The sequence below is a fragment of the Sycon ciliatum genome, chromosome 7 (genome assembly GCF_964019385.1).
Source record: "Sycon ciliatum chromosome 7, ocSycCili1.1, whole genome shotgun sequence".
Classification (NCBI taxonomy): Eukaryota; Metazoa; Porifera; class Calcarea; order Leucosolenida; family Sycettidae; genus Sycon; species Sycon ciliatum.
In genome coordinates this window covers 6697793-6713346 of record NC_088649.1, presented here as the reverse complement: position 1 = coordinate 6713346, position 15554 = coordinate 6697793, and the positions used below count along the sequence as shown (strand labels likewise).

Below are 15554 nucleotides of genomic sequence, written 5' to 3'. Positions count from 1 at the left end.
GTACCGGTACATGCACATGTACATACGTGTTCACACATTCTTCAAGCCAATTAGCTCAGCCATAAAAAATACCGTGCGGCCTCCCGCAAATTGATAAAAATCATGGAAAAGTCTCAAGACAATTTTAAAAGTTGAAAAAGCTTTGCGTCGCCCGGGAATCGAACCCGGATCAACTGCTTGGAAGGCAACTATGCTAACCATTACACCAGCAACGCCCGATAATACTTATCGATTGATTCAGGGAACTTATTTGCTGAAGTTACGAGACTTCAGGATAAGAAAGAAGACATTTTGTCCAAAATATTGGTTAACATGAGTTACATGCCTGCATTTTTTTGTATTTGTTTTTATTCGCAAATTCAAACGGGCATAGAAAATACTTAGATCTTCAGCGTAGAGTCAGCGGTACATCAGAGGGAGATCGGGTACTACAGAAAGAGAACAGAAAAAAACAGAAGATTTCGCTTATCGGCTGTGCAAAGTTCGTGGGTACTGAATACCATGGTATTATATGGCCAACAGTGTAGCAGTCTACAACGTGTAGGGAATGGCAGCTCGGCGGCTGTATAATATGTGGAATGTCGCTCAAAATCGTGAACGGATCAATGGTTTGGAAGGTAACAATGGCAACAAGGGTACACAATGGCGACCGGGACCCTCGATGGTGGCCATCAGAGTGCGCGACAGTGAACACCTCTGACAATATCGTCAAGCTCTTTCTTGTTCGAGAAGCTGCTACAAGGCATCCAAGAGATGGATTGTTCATAACTGTCCAAATCATCTACTTCCATATAATTTCTTCTCGAATTCGCCGCGACGAAAAGGAAAATGTTCTGCTCCCGGTGACCATGGTGACTGTGCTGGGGATGTCAAGCATAAGCGTGAAGACTAGCGTAGCAGCTAGAGCATGGATCACCTAAAATCACCTCGATGTTTCCTTTTCAATATTTATTTTTATTTATTTATTTATTTCTGCACCTCGTGGCATGTCAAGACAGCCAATTGAATTGAGGAGAGGGTGAGACCAACCACGGAAGAAGAGAAAAAAGAAAATGAAGAGCACGTACACAAAGTGGGAAGGGATTAGCAACTTAAAAAGCAATGGGATGCTCAGCGAGCTATGCAGCGGAAGTGGTGACTGTGACTTTGTTTACTGGGAGATACTGAAGTGCTGTCAATATGTTTAATAAACATCGACAATATATTTATCGAAGACCGACATCCGTGGCTTCGCTGCCGACGCATCAGTAGTAAGTGCGGGGCAGGTTCTGGCACACTTTTTGACCTTTGACCTTTGGTCCAAATAAGGCACACTGTGTCGGTCGTGCTGGGTCTGGCCCCGGGATCCCCCAGAGTTTGACCTTTGACCCCTGGCATGCCATAAATGTCATTCTTAAGGTTCTTTTCGCCATAGATGGCGAACGTGCACTTGTGCACGTTCGGTGCATTCGCACCGGGGAGTAGTAAAATACGTACTATCCCCTGATTTGCACATCGTAGATGTGCATTGCATGCAGTGAATGACATATTGCGCATGCGTGCATACGCACGCGGAGCGTGTGACCTTCAGTGGTCCTATGCGTGTGGAAAAGACGCAGTGCAACACAAGGTGTACTAGTACACGTGTCATTATACTACTCCCTGATTCGCACTTCGTAGATGTGCAGCAAACAAGTTCACGTTCCGTGCATTCGTTTTATTTGCACATCGTAGATGTGCACTGATTGACAAGTTGCCCATGCAGAGCATGCCTAATCGGCTTTTCGATCGGTTAAGAGAATGTTCAAATTCGGCCATATTATGAGCCCCAAGATCAGAACTCGGCTCAACGTAGTACTTGAAGTCACCGTTCCCATTACGTCATGTACATTTACACACACTCTGTTGAAGCACTGAAACATCGGTTTTCGGCGAATTCAACAAGCGAAATTTGAAAATTCGGCGAAAAGATAGGTGATTTCTTCAAAACCACTTTCTTCGGCGAATTTTTCGGCCGGCCGATTTGGGAAATGCCTACTATCCATGCAGGTGCATTAGATGCATATTTCTATTTTGATCGGGATACAGTAAGAATCAACCGGCTACGCCCGGAGTATCATGCATCAAAACAATTATTGAAGGGGTGTCACAGTGAAGCAGTGTTGCTACGCACCGCAAATCCCCTCTGCACTGCACCGAATCTATACTGGAGAATCCAGAGTGACCAGCAAAGAGTCACAACCCGCACGTATCCAGTCACACTAAGGCATATCCACCATTCCTCACATATTCACTGTAACAAAACACAATACTGTTTACTATAATGCACTTTTATTTAAATGGACTTGGATGAGTCTGTAGAAGAGAACACAATGCACGCACACGCATGCATGCGCGGGCACACACACACACACACACACACACACACATCTAGGTTATAGTGCTATACACATATCTAGGGTTTAGGAAGCACGAGAATGTGTCGAAGCACCCACACATACCCCTTCATGCAGTGTACTTCAGTAGCCCAACACATTACGACTGCACAGGACCATCACAAAACACATTACGACTGCACTGTTACTACACTACACACACAGTTACTACACTACGCCTGTTACAAGTACTTACAAATAATTTTGAAACAAATGGCACATCCCGAAGACGGCAGGTCCAGACCTTCATACATCATCATCATCTGTAAAACCAAGCATGAGCGCACACAAACACTATTAGTGTCACGAATACGGAAGCAGGGTATTAAAGACAAGAGGATACGAAACAAGTAAGTATCGCTATAACGAGGGGGATAAGTATACATGTAGACAGAGCAGTGCTTACTTACAGGGTCCTAATACGCTCCACGGCGTCCCGGTAGTCGGACTGCAACAGCAGCCCGACCTGCCGGCCCTCCCAGTAACGGGTTAGATGGGCCGCACCCGCCAGGTGTGCGGCCACGGCTGGGCCTCCCACCAGCCTTTCTCCACTGTAAAAACGAAAGAAACCGCAGAAAGCACAGTGTCATAGAGCTCTTTTGTTGGGGGAGAGAGCTAGGAGCACTGCACACTTACCATTTGTCACAATATATGATGAGAAAGAGGCGGCGCTTGACGCACCGCCTCAGGTGCTGGAATAGGGGTATTACCCCTGACATTCGAACGCTACAGTGACAAGTGAAAGCCATTTGGACTGTAATGATACTGAAGTGAAGGTGTGAACCGCAAAGCAAGACCTTTACCTTCTTCCTGTCGAATTCGTTCCCCAGCTGCATACCGACATCATCCGCTAAAACCCAATCATACCAAGTAACGCAAAGGTCATCAGTTGACCTTTTGGACTTTTCAACTCTTATCCAAAACCACCAAGAGGAAAAAACCAGGATGAAGAAGACGTCAGTTGTAGAAGCGTTTGTGGAGGAGTTGTTACATTATTCTCAGTAAATAGATATGGCTGATACATTCGGTGTAGACGTGGACGACCGGTCGTGGTCTCTCACCACGGGTCCTTTACTAATAGAAAGGCGGACGCCAATAAGAACTGTTGTGGAGGTGGCAGATCAAAACGCGCAGCAAGAAATTTGGCACGTCGATGGTAGACTCCATCGGGAGGACGGACCAGCTCTTGTTGATAGTAGGGGAGTGTCCGCCTGGTGCTATGAAGGTCGCCTTCATCGCGTTAATGAACGGGCTTGGATAGGACGGGGTAGCATCGAGTACTACCTCAACGGCGCCTAGAGCCGGCGGTCCTGCAGCCAGTTATTGTGACGCCACATGCTGTATTCTACGGTGGTATCACCAAGGAAGGCTCCACAGGGAGAATGCGCCAGCGGTTATACACAGGGAAGGTAACAATCGTGTACGGGAGTGGTACCGATACAACCTTCGGCATAGGGAAGATGGACCTGCTTTCATCTCTCAGGAGGAGGAGGGTGTCTATCAGTGGTACCTCAACGGGGTGTATTACGGTGACCACCATCAAGACCAGGCAATACACCCCATGGAGCTGCAGTACATCAATGTAGTGCCTACTAAGGTAGACTCGTCAGCAATAAGTCATGAGTCCAGTTGTGTGATTTGTCAGGATGCCCTGGATCGTCCTCTATCCAAGTTGGAGTGTGGTCATGAATTTCACTTCCACTGTATCAAGGAGTGGATCAGTTCTGCCCCCAGCCCTACTTGCCTAACCTGCCGCTACTCCATGACTGCTGAGGACTTGGTTGAGTTCTTGTAGTAATACATGACACAGCTGCATGTAGGCGACTACGAATGACCAGTCATGTGCTACAGACGGACACGGACACGCCACCCTAAGTAGCCATGAGCGGCTCTTTGGACAAGGGCAAAAAAGCACCCCGTGGGCGGCCAAGGTTGACACTAGCCACAAGTCTGCTCGCTCAGTTGAATAAGCTGGGTGTGCCCATGAAGACCATGGAAGACCTTTCCAGGTGCCGGCAACAAGCAGAGGACAAGACAGACTGGAAGAAACTGTGCAGCTCGACACTCGAGGACAAATCAGTATCAGCAGCTACTACACCTTGCTGATGATGCTCACAAGACAGAAGTGGGAAAAACACTGAATTTCTTTATTTAGTGCTCAACTACGCGAAATGTGTTATTATTATTATACATGTTCAACTGTACTCAGTCTGGCTGACTGCCATTCTCTACCACACATTACCGGACACTGTTGTGGGTGTCGTCGTTATCGTCGTCGTTGTTGATGTTGTTGTTGTGGGTTGTTGTCGTCGTTATCGTCGTCGTTGTTGATTTTGTTGGTGGCTGTTGTTGTCGGTTGTTGTCGGTTGTTGTCGTTGTTTGTTGTTGGTTGTTGTTGGTTATTGTTGGTTGTTGTTGGTTGTTGTTGGGTGTAATTGTTGGTTGTTGTTGGTTGTTGTCAGTTGTTGTCAGGTGTTGTTGGCTGTTGTTGGTTGTTGTTGTCGGTTGTTGTCGGTTGTTGGGTGTTGTTGTCGGTTGTTGGGTGTTCTTGTTGGTTGGTGTTGGTTGTTGTTGGTTGTTGGTTGTTGTTGTTGGCTGTTGTTGGTTGTTGTTGTTGGCTGTTGTTGGTTGTTGTTGGATGTTGTTGTCGGTTGTTGTCGGTTGCTGGTTGTTGTTGTTGGTTGTAGTTGGTTGTTGTCGGTTGTTGTTGGTTGTTGTCGGTTGTTGTCGGTTGTTGTCGGTTGTTGTTGGTTATTGTTGGTTGTTGTTGGTTGTTGTTGTTGTGTGTTGTTGGGTGTTGTTGTTGGTTGTTGTCGGTTGTTGTCAGGTGTTGTCAGGTGTTGTTTGCTGTTGTTGGTTGTTGTTGCCGGTTGTTGTCGGTTGTTGGGTGTTGTTGTCGGTTGTTGGGTGTTGTTGTTGGTTGGTGTTGGTTGTTCTTGGTTCTTGTCGGTTGTTGTCCGTTGTTGTCGGTTGTTGTTGTTGGTTGTTGTTGGTTGTTGTTGGTTGTTGTTGGCTGTTGTTGGTTGTTGTTGGTTGTTGTTGTCGGTTGGTGTCGGTTGTTGGTTGTTGTTGTTGTTGTTGGTTGTTGTTGGTTGTAGTTGGTTGTTATCGGTTGTTGTTGGTTGTTGGATGTTGTTGTCGGTTGTTGTCGGTTGTTGTCGGTTGTTGTTTGTTGATGTTGGTTGTTGTTGGCGATTGTTGGTTGCTGTTGGTTGTTGTTGGTTGTTGTCGGTTGTTGTCGGTTGTTGTCGGTTGTTGGCTGTTGTTGTTGTTGTTGTTGGTTGTTGATTGTTGTTGGTTGTTGTCGGTTGTTGTCGGTTGTTGTCGGTTGTTGGCTGTTGTTGTTGTTGGTTGTTGATTGTTGTTGGTTGTTGTGGGTTGTTGTCGGTTGTTGTCGGTTGTTGTGTTTTAATCGTTATTTTGTTCATTATCCAGGAGGATGTTGCTATGATACAGTACCATTTTTTCGCATATTTGAGACAAGTTTGTGTAACGTTAGTGTGACGTGGGGTATGCTGATTGGATGTGAGGTGGCGAGAGTATGCTGATTGGCCGATAACAATTAGTGGAAGGGATAAAGTAATGCGCTGCTTGTGCAGCTTAACCAAACACATGGTCTGTGGGAAACACCTTAGTAAAATAAATATAATAATAATAACATGAATTGCCACCGGCACCTGAGAGACTCGAGCCCCGCAACCTTGTTCAAATCGGACTTGGTAGCTTCGTACTGGAACTTAATCTTCTTCTTTTTGAGGTATGACCATACAAAACGCGCTTGGATTTTTTCATTTATTTTATTTTTTTTTTTTCATTTTTTTTTTCATTGCGACATTTTTAGCAGATGTCCACTCGTGAAACAAAGGTGAATCTGGAACGAATAAATGGTCCACGTCAAAGGCATGACGAGTCTCGAAGTCTTCACATTCATGATGGAACCTTGTCATGATTGACGCATTCCTTGATGGTGCGCACATGAAATCACCCTGCCCCATCTTTTCCAATTCCATTCTTTTCACATCCTGCAACACATACCCTACTAGTATCAGTGGGGGGTGCTAGAATCAGAAGAGGCAAGGCAGCACTCTTCCGTGGATGTATTACTCGACACAACACCACCCATACTTGTTTTCTAGAAGTTTTGACTATAATGATATATTGCAGTAGGAAGTAGTATATAGTCAAATAGGATAGGATAAGAATGAATGATCAGCTGTCTGATATAGAATGCAGTTCATTAAAGACTTATTGGAAGCTCTCTACCAGCTGATCGTCTTGTTGGACGGCGACACTGCATAATGATATGAAGCTCTCAGTTAGCTGTTTCAGTTCCGTGGTAGAAAGTGTCATGTGCGCGTCCAGAGCAGGATGAAAACATCTGGGCTCCACGTGGATGCAGACGATTAGAGCAACAGTAAGACGTACCTTCAACGCCTGCTCGTCAATGTCGAGGGAGACTGCCCCGGGGTAGATGAAAACATCTTGTTCCACATCCAGTTCGAACGAGCTGGTCGGGACTAGCTTGCTTTCACCGTTGATGTACACCCGACACTGACCGTACGACGAGCGTGATGGGTAGAAGTTGGTCTTGATCTTCTTCACACGTCCTCTTCGGAGAGTGTCACGGAGCGATGGACAAGTCTTGATCAAGTTCGTAATGATGAACTCAGTGGACTCATTCAGTTCGATGTAAACCTGTCCTTGAGCATCTTTACGAGCTGTTGCCGTACTACCACAGGCTGGTAGAGCTCCTGAAGGGAAGTACATCTTATAACCAGGCTTGTAGAAGGATCTACCTGATGACTTGTAGGACAGTTGCATGTCCTCCTGAAACCCATCCACCACAATCTCTTTGTGGAGCTTGGTAGGAGCAGGTGGCACATAGCGACGCTTAGCCGGTACTGCGTTCGAAGAGAGCACAACTTGAGGAGGGTCAGCATTTTTTTTTTGTCTCAGTGACGTGTGGTAAAGCTTTTTTTAGCTCTGAAAAAATCTCGTGGTTGGGCGTTTTAGCCCCACATATGCCCGTTCCGGGATCATGGAGACCACTGATACATCTCGGGAACCAGCTGAAGTCGACCCATGGCGGAAAGTAAGCGCCAGGGACCTGATGGCCCGAACTGTGCTATTTCCAGCTCCAAAGGATTTGAAACTCGCCGAGTACGTGAGCTGCCTCGAGCAACACGGAATAGGAGCTGAGCTCATCCTATCTATCCAGGTCAGTTCGGTAGGCCAATGCAGATTAACGTTCACAGATATCCAGCTTGCCCAGTTAGTCGTGAAGAATGGCTTCCATATCAATGGACAACATATCCTTCCAAAATCCTTGACAGAAAACACTCATGTTCAGTTGCACATTCACGATGTTCCTGTGTGGGTGTCGGATGGCGCCATTACAGCCGCACTTGCTCCATACGGTACCGTGCAGGGCGCCATCCGCCACGGTAAACTTAAGGTACGGGACAACGTTGTTATTGCAACCGGAGTCCGTTTTGCAACCTTTGTACTGGGGTCGAATAAAGCCGTACCTTCGTACGTGAAATCCAGAGACGGGAAAGGCACTTTCCGCGTACATTATAGTGGCCAAAAGCCCACGTGTCGGATTTGCAGCAAGCCAGAGCACCTTGCCAAGGACTGCCCTGAGGCCCGCAGTACCACTGCCAGTACCGGTAGTACACAGCAGTCACAGCATTCAACGTCACCTACATGTACAGACACTGAACGCACACGTCGACTCCTGTCTGATGTGGTCGCAAACCCACCCCAGACAGAGCAGCAAAGTAAAGCCCAATCACAATGCCCAACATCCAAGTCTAAGCAGGCTGATCTTCCAGCAGCTGACAAGAGCGACTCCAGCTCCTCTGAGTCTGAAGAGTTGCCTCTTTCTGCTGATACTGAATCATTGGTCGACAACGAAAGCTTATCCAAGCCAGAGAACCAGCAGCTGTCTAACTTGCCCTGCGACTCCGACAGGGAGGCCAAGAAGGCAGACAGCGATGCATGTACAGCCCTAGGCCCACAGCTGGGAGGCCATAGCGACGATGATCCTGATTCTGGCGGGTGGGAAGTCAACCGATCCAAGCGTTCACGCCATAGCGTCACACCTGATCGGGACCAGAGTGCCACCACCACTGGATCCAAGCAACGGAAAAAACGGAAACGAAAATCTCCTGAGAGTGGCCAACAAGTCCTGCAGTAAGTCACTTCAGAAACTTACCGCTTTGATACACATTTACCTTTCATTTTTACACCCATGCCTAGTTCTGTCATTCATCACAATACCATTTTAAAATGTTCACTCAGACTCCTTTGCACCAATGCATTTAGCTTAGGAAACAAGCTAGCTGAGTTCCAGCACACACTGCACCAGCATAATCCCGACATAGCAGTAGTGACGGAAACAAAGTTTTCCTCTGAAACCGTTCCACCATCCGACTCCACATTCCCTGGCTACACCACCTTCCGGCTGGATCGAACAGCACGCGGTGGCGGAGTGGCGGTATGGATCAGATCTACACTCCCAGCCATGGTAATTGATGAGTTATTTTCTCCACATCACGAACTCATTTGGCTATCCATTCAATTGTCCCCTGGACAAAAGATAGTCTTGGGCGCTGCTTACAGGCCAGGTTCGACGGGGCCCAGTGACCTTACGCTCATTAACCATCTCGATGACATCCTTCCCTCTGCTCGTGCACTTGGTGCCAACCTCATACTCGCCGGTGATTTTAACGTGCATAACCGCAATTGGCTCCATAGCTCGAAGACCACACCTGCGGGGGAAGCCCTCGAAGACACCTGCACAGCCCACTTTCTCACGCAGCACGTTCAGAGTCCTACTCGCGGGGATAACACACTCGACCTGGTGATGTCCACGTTCAACTCTCCAGTGACCACGCAGATAATGTCCCCTATTGGTCGATCTGACCACGCTGTAATTCTTTCGGACTTCACAGGTGTTCTTCCTACCCATGAAGCGGCGGTGCAACGAACTGTCTGGCGCTATGAAAAGGCAGACTGGAACCGCCTCCGATCCTTTTTCCGCCAGGTTGATTGGTCAACCGTCATTACTCCCAACCCAGAAACTTCGTGTGAGCACGTTACTGCCACAATCATGAAAGCCGTTTCCCAGTTCGTTCCGTCCAAGACACTGACAGTGAAGTCAACGGATCCGAAATGGTGGACACCTGAGTGTGCAGCCGCCATGAAAGAGAAGGACAAACGCTGGCGCACTTGGAGGAAGCACCCTCACGATTTTGCACTGAAACATGAGTTTACCCGTTCTGTAAACAATGCTATCGCAGTCCTCGCTAGATCTAGAGTTTCCAAAGAGAACAGCCTCAGACATAGCTTGTCGAATGGGTCCCTGAAGGAGAAGGAATGGTGGACAAAGCTAAAGTGTGCTTGTGGCGAGGGTCGGAACACTGACATTCCCCTGCTCGTTGATAGTGAAGGTTGCGAGAGGGCCACAAGCTATGAGAAAGCGGAGGCTTTCGCACGTTTCTTTTCCCACAAGTGCAGTGTGCAAGGCCGCGACCTTACCACGATGGACTTACCGGACACGGCATTCGCTGACGCACCTGCACTAACGACAGTCCACTTTCGCCCGGATGCAGTCCACCGGCTTTTAGCTCGCCTGGATGCCTCAAAGGCGACTGGACCCGACGGTATTTCCGCTCGTGTCTTGAAGGAATGCGCCAGAGAACTTGCCAAGCCACTGTGTCAGCTCTTTGCTCTTTGCTTCCAGCACGGAGTCCAGCCACAAATGTGGAAGACTGCCAGCGTGGTTCCAATCCACAAGCGATCTTCACGATCCGCCCTAAGGAATTATCGTCCAGTTTCACTGCTGAGCATAATCTCTAAGATCATGGAGAGCGTTATCAATCGTCAGCTCATGAATCACCTTGAGCGTTACAAACTCCTGACACCCCACCAGTTCGGGTTTCGTCGCCGCCTCGGGACCTCAGATGCGCTACAGGCTCTACACCACGCCTGGATCACAGCCGTCGGCCGAGGCGGTGCAGCACGTATTCTAGCCGTGGATATTGCCGGAGCATTCGACCGTGTGTCCCATGCTGGCCTCCTCCACAAAGTCCGCCATCTTGGCATTGGCGGTCCCCTGCATACCTGGCTCTCTTCCTACCTAGGTGGACGGTCCATTCAATGCTTGGTGGGCGGCCAAACCTCATCGCTGTATACCATATCAGCAGGAGTTCCCCAAGGGAGCATACTCGGCCCTACACTCTTCCTGATTTACGTGAACGACGCCTCAGAGACCCTGTCACCCGGAGCCCACCTGGAGGCGTACGCCGACGATACTACCTTGTACAGCCTGATATCCCTCGACACATCCCCAGCCGACGCAGCATTGAGCCTCCAGACTTCTGTTGATCGCTTGCATCAGTGGGGCCGCAGATGGCGCATCTCCTTCGAACCGTCGAAGTCCCAAGCCATGACCGCCACTCTCCGCAGAACCCCCATCAATTTGCCTCGTATTGTCTTCGGCGGCACTCCTGTCCTTGAGGAGAAGGCGCTCTCTTTACTTGGAGTGACCTTTGACTCGAAGCTGTCATTCAGCACTCATCTCCGGAAGGTTGCCACTCGAGCCAAACAACGCCTGGGCTTCCTGCGCCGTGCAGCGCACATTCTCTCTCCAGCCGGCCGCACCACAGTATACAAGGCATTTGTTCGACCAGTTATGGAGTATGCCCCCCTCATCTGGATAGGTGCTCCGCCCAGCTACCTGCAACGCCTGGATCATATCCAACGCTGTGCTCTGCGAATCATCGGTCCAGGTGCACTATTACCTAGCCTGGCCATCCGTCGTACTGTTGCCTCGATTGCCTGCCTATACAAGCTGCATTACCTGCCTGGCCCTCCGCAGCTGCTCTCTGTTTTGCCACCGCGCCATTTCCCCTCATCCAGCCCCAGAACTCGCAGCGAGCATGGTAGCGTCATTGGCCATGACCACCAGCTCCAACACCAGCTGCTTGCATCTGTCCCGCTGGCATTAAAGCGCTCGTTCCCGCACTGCAGTATTAGTGACTGGAACTCCCTCCCCGCCGCTCTTCTGTCCCAGCCTCCCCACAGCAAGGGAATGCAAGCATTCAAAACTAATGTTTATCGCCATCTGCGAAGCACAAACTGGCTCTGGGCAGTCGACTCGCTATGATGATGCTCTCGTCGTTCTCCTCTATCCCTATCTATGCACCACAACTGGCTCAGACAACCGACTCGCCATGATCAGCCATGATGATGCTCCTCTCAGTAACAGCCCTTGTATTTGTTAATAGTCTCACAGTTTCTCCCGCACACTCGCTGATGTTAACCCTTCCTTTCTTTTCATTTTGCTGACTCGTACAGCTCTATCTTTTGTTTTTGGTGCGTGTTTTTGGCCGTGATGCCGAGACCTCAGGTCGGCAGAGCCATCAATGCCCCACCATCACTGCTGCGTCTCGGTGCAGCCCCTGCTCAATAGTTGTCACGTTCGTCCTAGTCTCAGTATCATTGTCTTTCTTTATTATTTTCGAGCTGGGAGTGTGAACATAGTAAAAAAAAAAAAAAAAAAAAAAAAAGGAAGAGCGGAATTCTTCCTCACCCGTCGCTCGTATAGGGAATCCATCTTCCAGGAAGCGAAGGCAGAACAACTCATCAGCACTGTATTCGATGAACGAATGACTCAACTACAGGACAACCATCTGTATTTATACAAGTCAGAGACGGGGGCGGATTGAAATGTTAAAAATATGTGTCAGCTAGATCAACCAATCACCATCAAGCCCGACACAAACATTTGCCCAATCAGCATTGAGCCCGCCAAAAAACATTTGACCAACCAGCATCAAACTCGCCAAAAACATTTTGTCCAGTCAGCGGCATGCCCACCAAATAATATCTCATCTTAAAGATTCCTTACATGATACAGCCACTTTAGTGAACTGATACAGTATGCAAATAAGATCAAAGTCAAACGTGTGCAAGTTCTGAATCACGTGATCAAGTGAATAGGTTTCCCAACAATAGGCATCAATCAAAGATGTCATAAGAGATGTATCAGATGGAGATAAAATCAGAAAATTCGTACGCAACGTGGACAGTTGAGATGAAGACACCATCCTGGTCGACTCCATGAGATGCAGTACATATAGGAGTGGAAAATGCTGAGGAAGAGGTTCCATGATTCGACTGAACCTCAACCATGATACATTGCTACGAGGTGAGTAGGAACGCACTTTACGTAGTACATCCACATTCGTATCGTATACTATGCAGGATAATGCTATAGCATAGTTTATACTCTTGTACAAACAGGATTTTTTCATCGCAAGTATCTGCTCCCGAAGAGGGTGTACGCAAAGCTGATCGGATAAGAGTTGAGTTTTCGAAAGAAAATGCAAAAGATGACGATCCACACCGCATAACCGCTCATGTACCGCGTAACGCTTCTTCATCAAACTACATCTCCTATGCACATCATCTTCAGGGAAGTAAATCACCGCCATGACAAGTCCACACGAAGAACACACGTATCTTCCTTCATGTAAAACATGATCAAGATGTTGACACTGTTTTTCCTCCCCGTATTGCTCTTTTTCTTCTTCTTCTTCTTCTTCTTCTTCTTCTTCTTTTGGCTCCGATCCATTGGACTGCGAGGACTGGCCCCTGGCCAGATCCCTTCTACATTCCGCAGTATCCATCTTCTACTTCTACATTCCGCTGTACAACCATTGGGGTAGATGACCTCATACCCTCGCCAACACGTCGACGTGTTGGCGAGGGTATGAGGTCATCTACCCCAATGGTTGTACAGCGGAATGTAGAAGTTGAAGGTGGATACTGCGGAATGTAGAAGGGATCTGGCCAGGGGCCAGTCCTCGCAGTCCAATGGATCGGAGCCAAAAGAAGAAGAAGAAGAAGAAGAAAAAGAGCAATACGGGGAGGAAAAACAGTGTCAACATCTTGATCATGTTTTACATGAAGGAAGATACGTGTGTTCTTCGTGTGGACTTGTCATGGCGGTGATTTACTTCCCTGAAGATGATGTGCATAGGAGATGTAGTTTGATGAAGAAGCGTTACGCGGTACATGAGCGGTTATGCGGTGTGGATCGTCATCTTTTGCATTTTCTTTCGAAAACTCAACTCTTATCCGATCAGCTTTGCGTGCACCCTCTTCGGGATCAGATACTTGCGATGAAAAAATCCTGTTTGTACAAGAGTATAAACTATGCTATAGCATTATCCTGCATAGTATACGATACGAATGTGGATGTACTACGTAAAGTGCGTTCCTACTCACCTCGTAGCAATGTATCATGGTTGAGGTTCAGTCGAATCATGGAACCTCTTCCTCAGCATTTTCCACTCCTATATGTACTGCATCTCATGGAGTCGACCAGGATGGTGTCTTCATCTCAACTGTCCACGTTGCGTACGAATTTTCTGATTTTATCTCCATCTGATACATCTCTTATGACATCTTTGATTGATGCCTATTGTTGGGAAACCTATTCACTTGATCACGTGATTCAGAACTTGCACACGTTTGACTTTGATCTTATTTGCATACTGTATCAGTTCACTAAAGTGGCTGTATCATGTAAGGAATCTTTAAGATGAGATATTATTTGGTGGGCATGCCGCTGACTGGACAAAATGTTTTTGGCGAGTTTGATGCTGGTTGGTCAAATGTTTTTTGGCGGGCTCAATGCTGATTGGGCAAATGTTTGTGTCGGGCTTGATGGTGATTGGTTGATCTAGCTGACACATATTTTTAACATTTCAATCCGCCCCCGTCTCTGACTTGTATAAATACAGATGGTTGTCCTGTAGTTGAGTCATTCGTTCATCGAATACAGTGCTGATGAGTTGTTCTGCCTTCGCTTCCTGGAAGATGGATTCCCTATACGAGCGACGGGTGAGGAAGAATTCCGCTCTTCCTGCTGACCCTCCTCAAGTTGTGCTCTCTTCGAACGCAGTACCGGCTAAGCGTCGCTATGTGCCACCTGCTCCTACCAAGCTCCACAAAGAGATTGTGGTGGATGGGTTTCAGGAGGACATGCAACTGTCCTACAAGTCATCAGGTAGATCCTTCTACAAGCCTGGTTATAAGATGTACTTCCCTTCAGGAGCTCTACCAGCCTGTGGTAGTACGGCAACAGCTCGTAAAGATGCTCAAGGACAGGTTTACATCGAACTGAATGAGTCCACTGAGTTCATCATTACGAACTTGATCAAGACTTGTCCATCGCTCCGTGACACTCTCCGAAGAGGACGTGTGAAGAAGATCAAGACCAACTTCTACCCATCACGCTCGTCGTACGGTCAGTGTCGGGTGTACATCAACGGTGAAAGCAAGCTAGTCCCGACCAGCTCGTTCGAACTGGATGTGGAACAAGATGTTTTCATCTACCCCGGGGCAGTCTCCCTCGACATTGACGAGCAGGCGTTGAAGGTACGTCTTACTGTTGCTCTAATCGTCTGCATCCACGTGGAGCCCAGATGTTTTCATCCTGCTCTGGACGCGCACATGACACTTTCTACCACGGAACTGAAACAGCTAACTGAGAGCTTCATATCATTATGCAGTGTCGCCGTCCAACAAGACGATCAGCTGGTAGAGAGCTTCCAATAAGTCTTTAATGAACTGCATTCTATATCAGACAGCTGATCATTCATTCTTATCCTATCCTATTTGACTATATACTACTTCCTACTGCAATATATCATTATAGTCAAAACTTCTAGAAAACAAGTATGGGTGGTGTTGTGTCGAGTAATACATCCACGGAAGAGTGCTGCCTTGCCTCTTCTGATTCTAGCACCCCCCACTGATACTAGTAGGGTATGTGTTGCAGGATGTGAAAAGAATGGAATTGGAAAAGATGGGGCAGGGTGATTTCATGTGCGCACCATCAAGGAATGCGTCAATCATGACAAGGTTCCATCATGAATGTGAAGACTTCGAGACTCGTCATGCCTTTGACGTGGACCATTTATTCGTTCCAGATTCACCTTTGTTTCACGAGTGGACATCTGCTAAAAATGTCGCAATGAAAAAAAAAATGAAAAAATAAAAAATAAAATAAATGAAAAAATCCAAGCGCGTTTTGTATGGTCATACCTCAAAAAGAAGAAGATT

At 47.6% G+C, this 15554-nt stretch overlaps 1 long non-coding RNA gene and 1 other non-coding gene across 2 annotated transcripts; both read right to left on the bottom strand.

Moving 5' to 3' along the window:
- Nucleotides 1-143: 143 nt before the first annotated feature.
- Nucleotides 144-215, bottom strand: Trnag-ucc (transfer RNA glycine (anticodon UCC)). Its single transcript has one exon. It is a non-coding gene; the product is annotated as a tRNA-Gly (tRNA).
- A 2078-nt stretch (nt 216-2293) lies between these two features.
- Nucleotides 2294-3179, bottom strand: LOC135820559 (uncharacterized). Its single transcript, XR_010554109.1, has 4 exons — nt 3051-3179; nt 2825-2965; nt 2611-2677; nt 2294-2334 (listed from the first exon to the last, which is right to left on the bottom strand). It is a non-coding gene; the product is annotated as an uncharacterized LOC135820559 (long non-coding RNA).
- Between the last annotated feature and the right edge of the window lie 12375 nt (nt 3180-15554).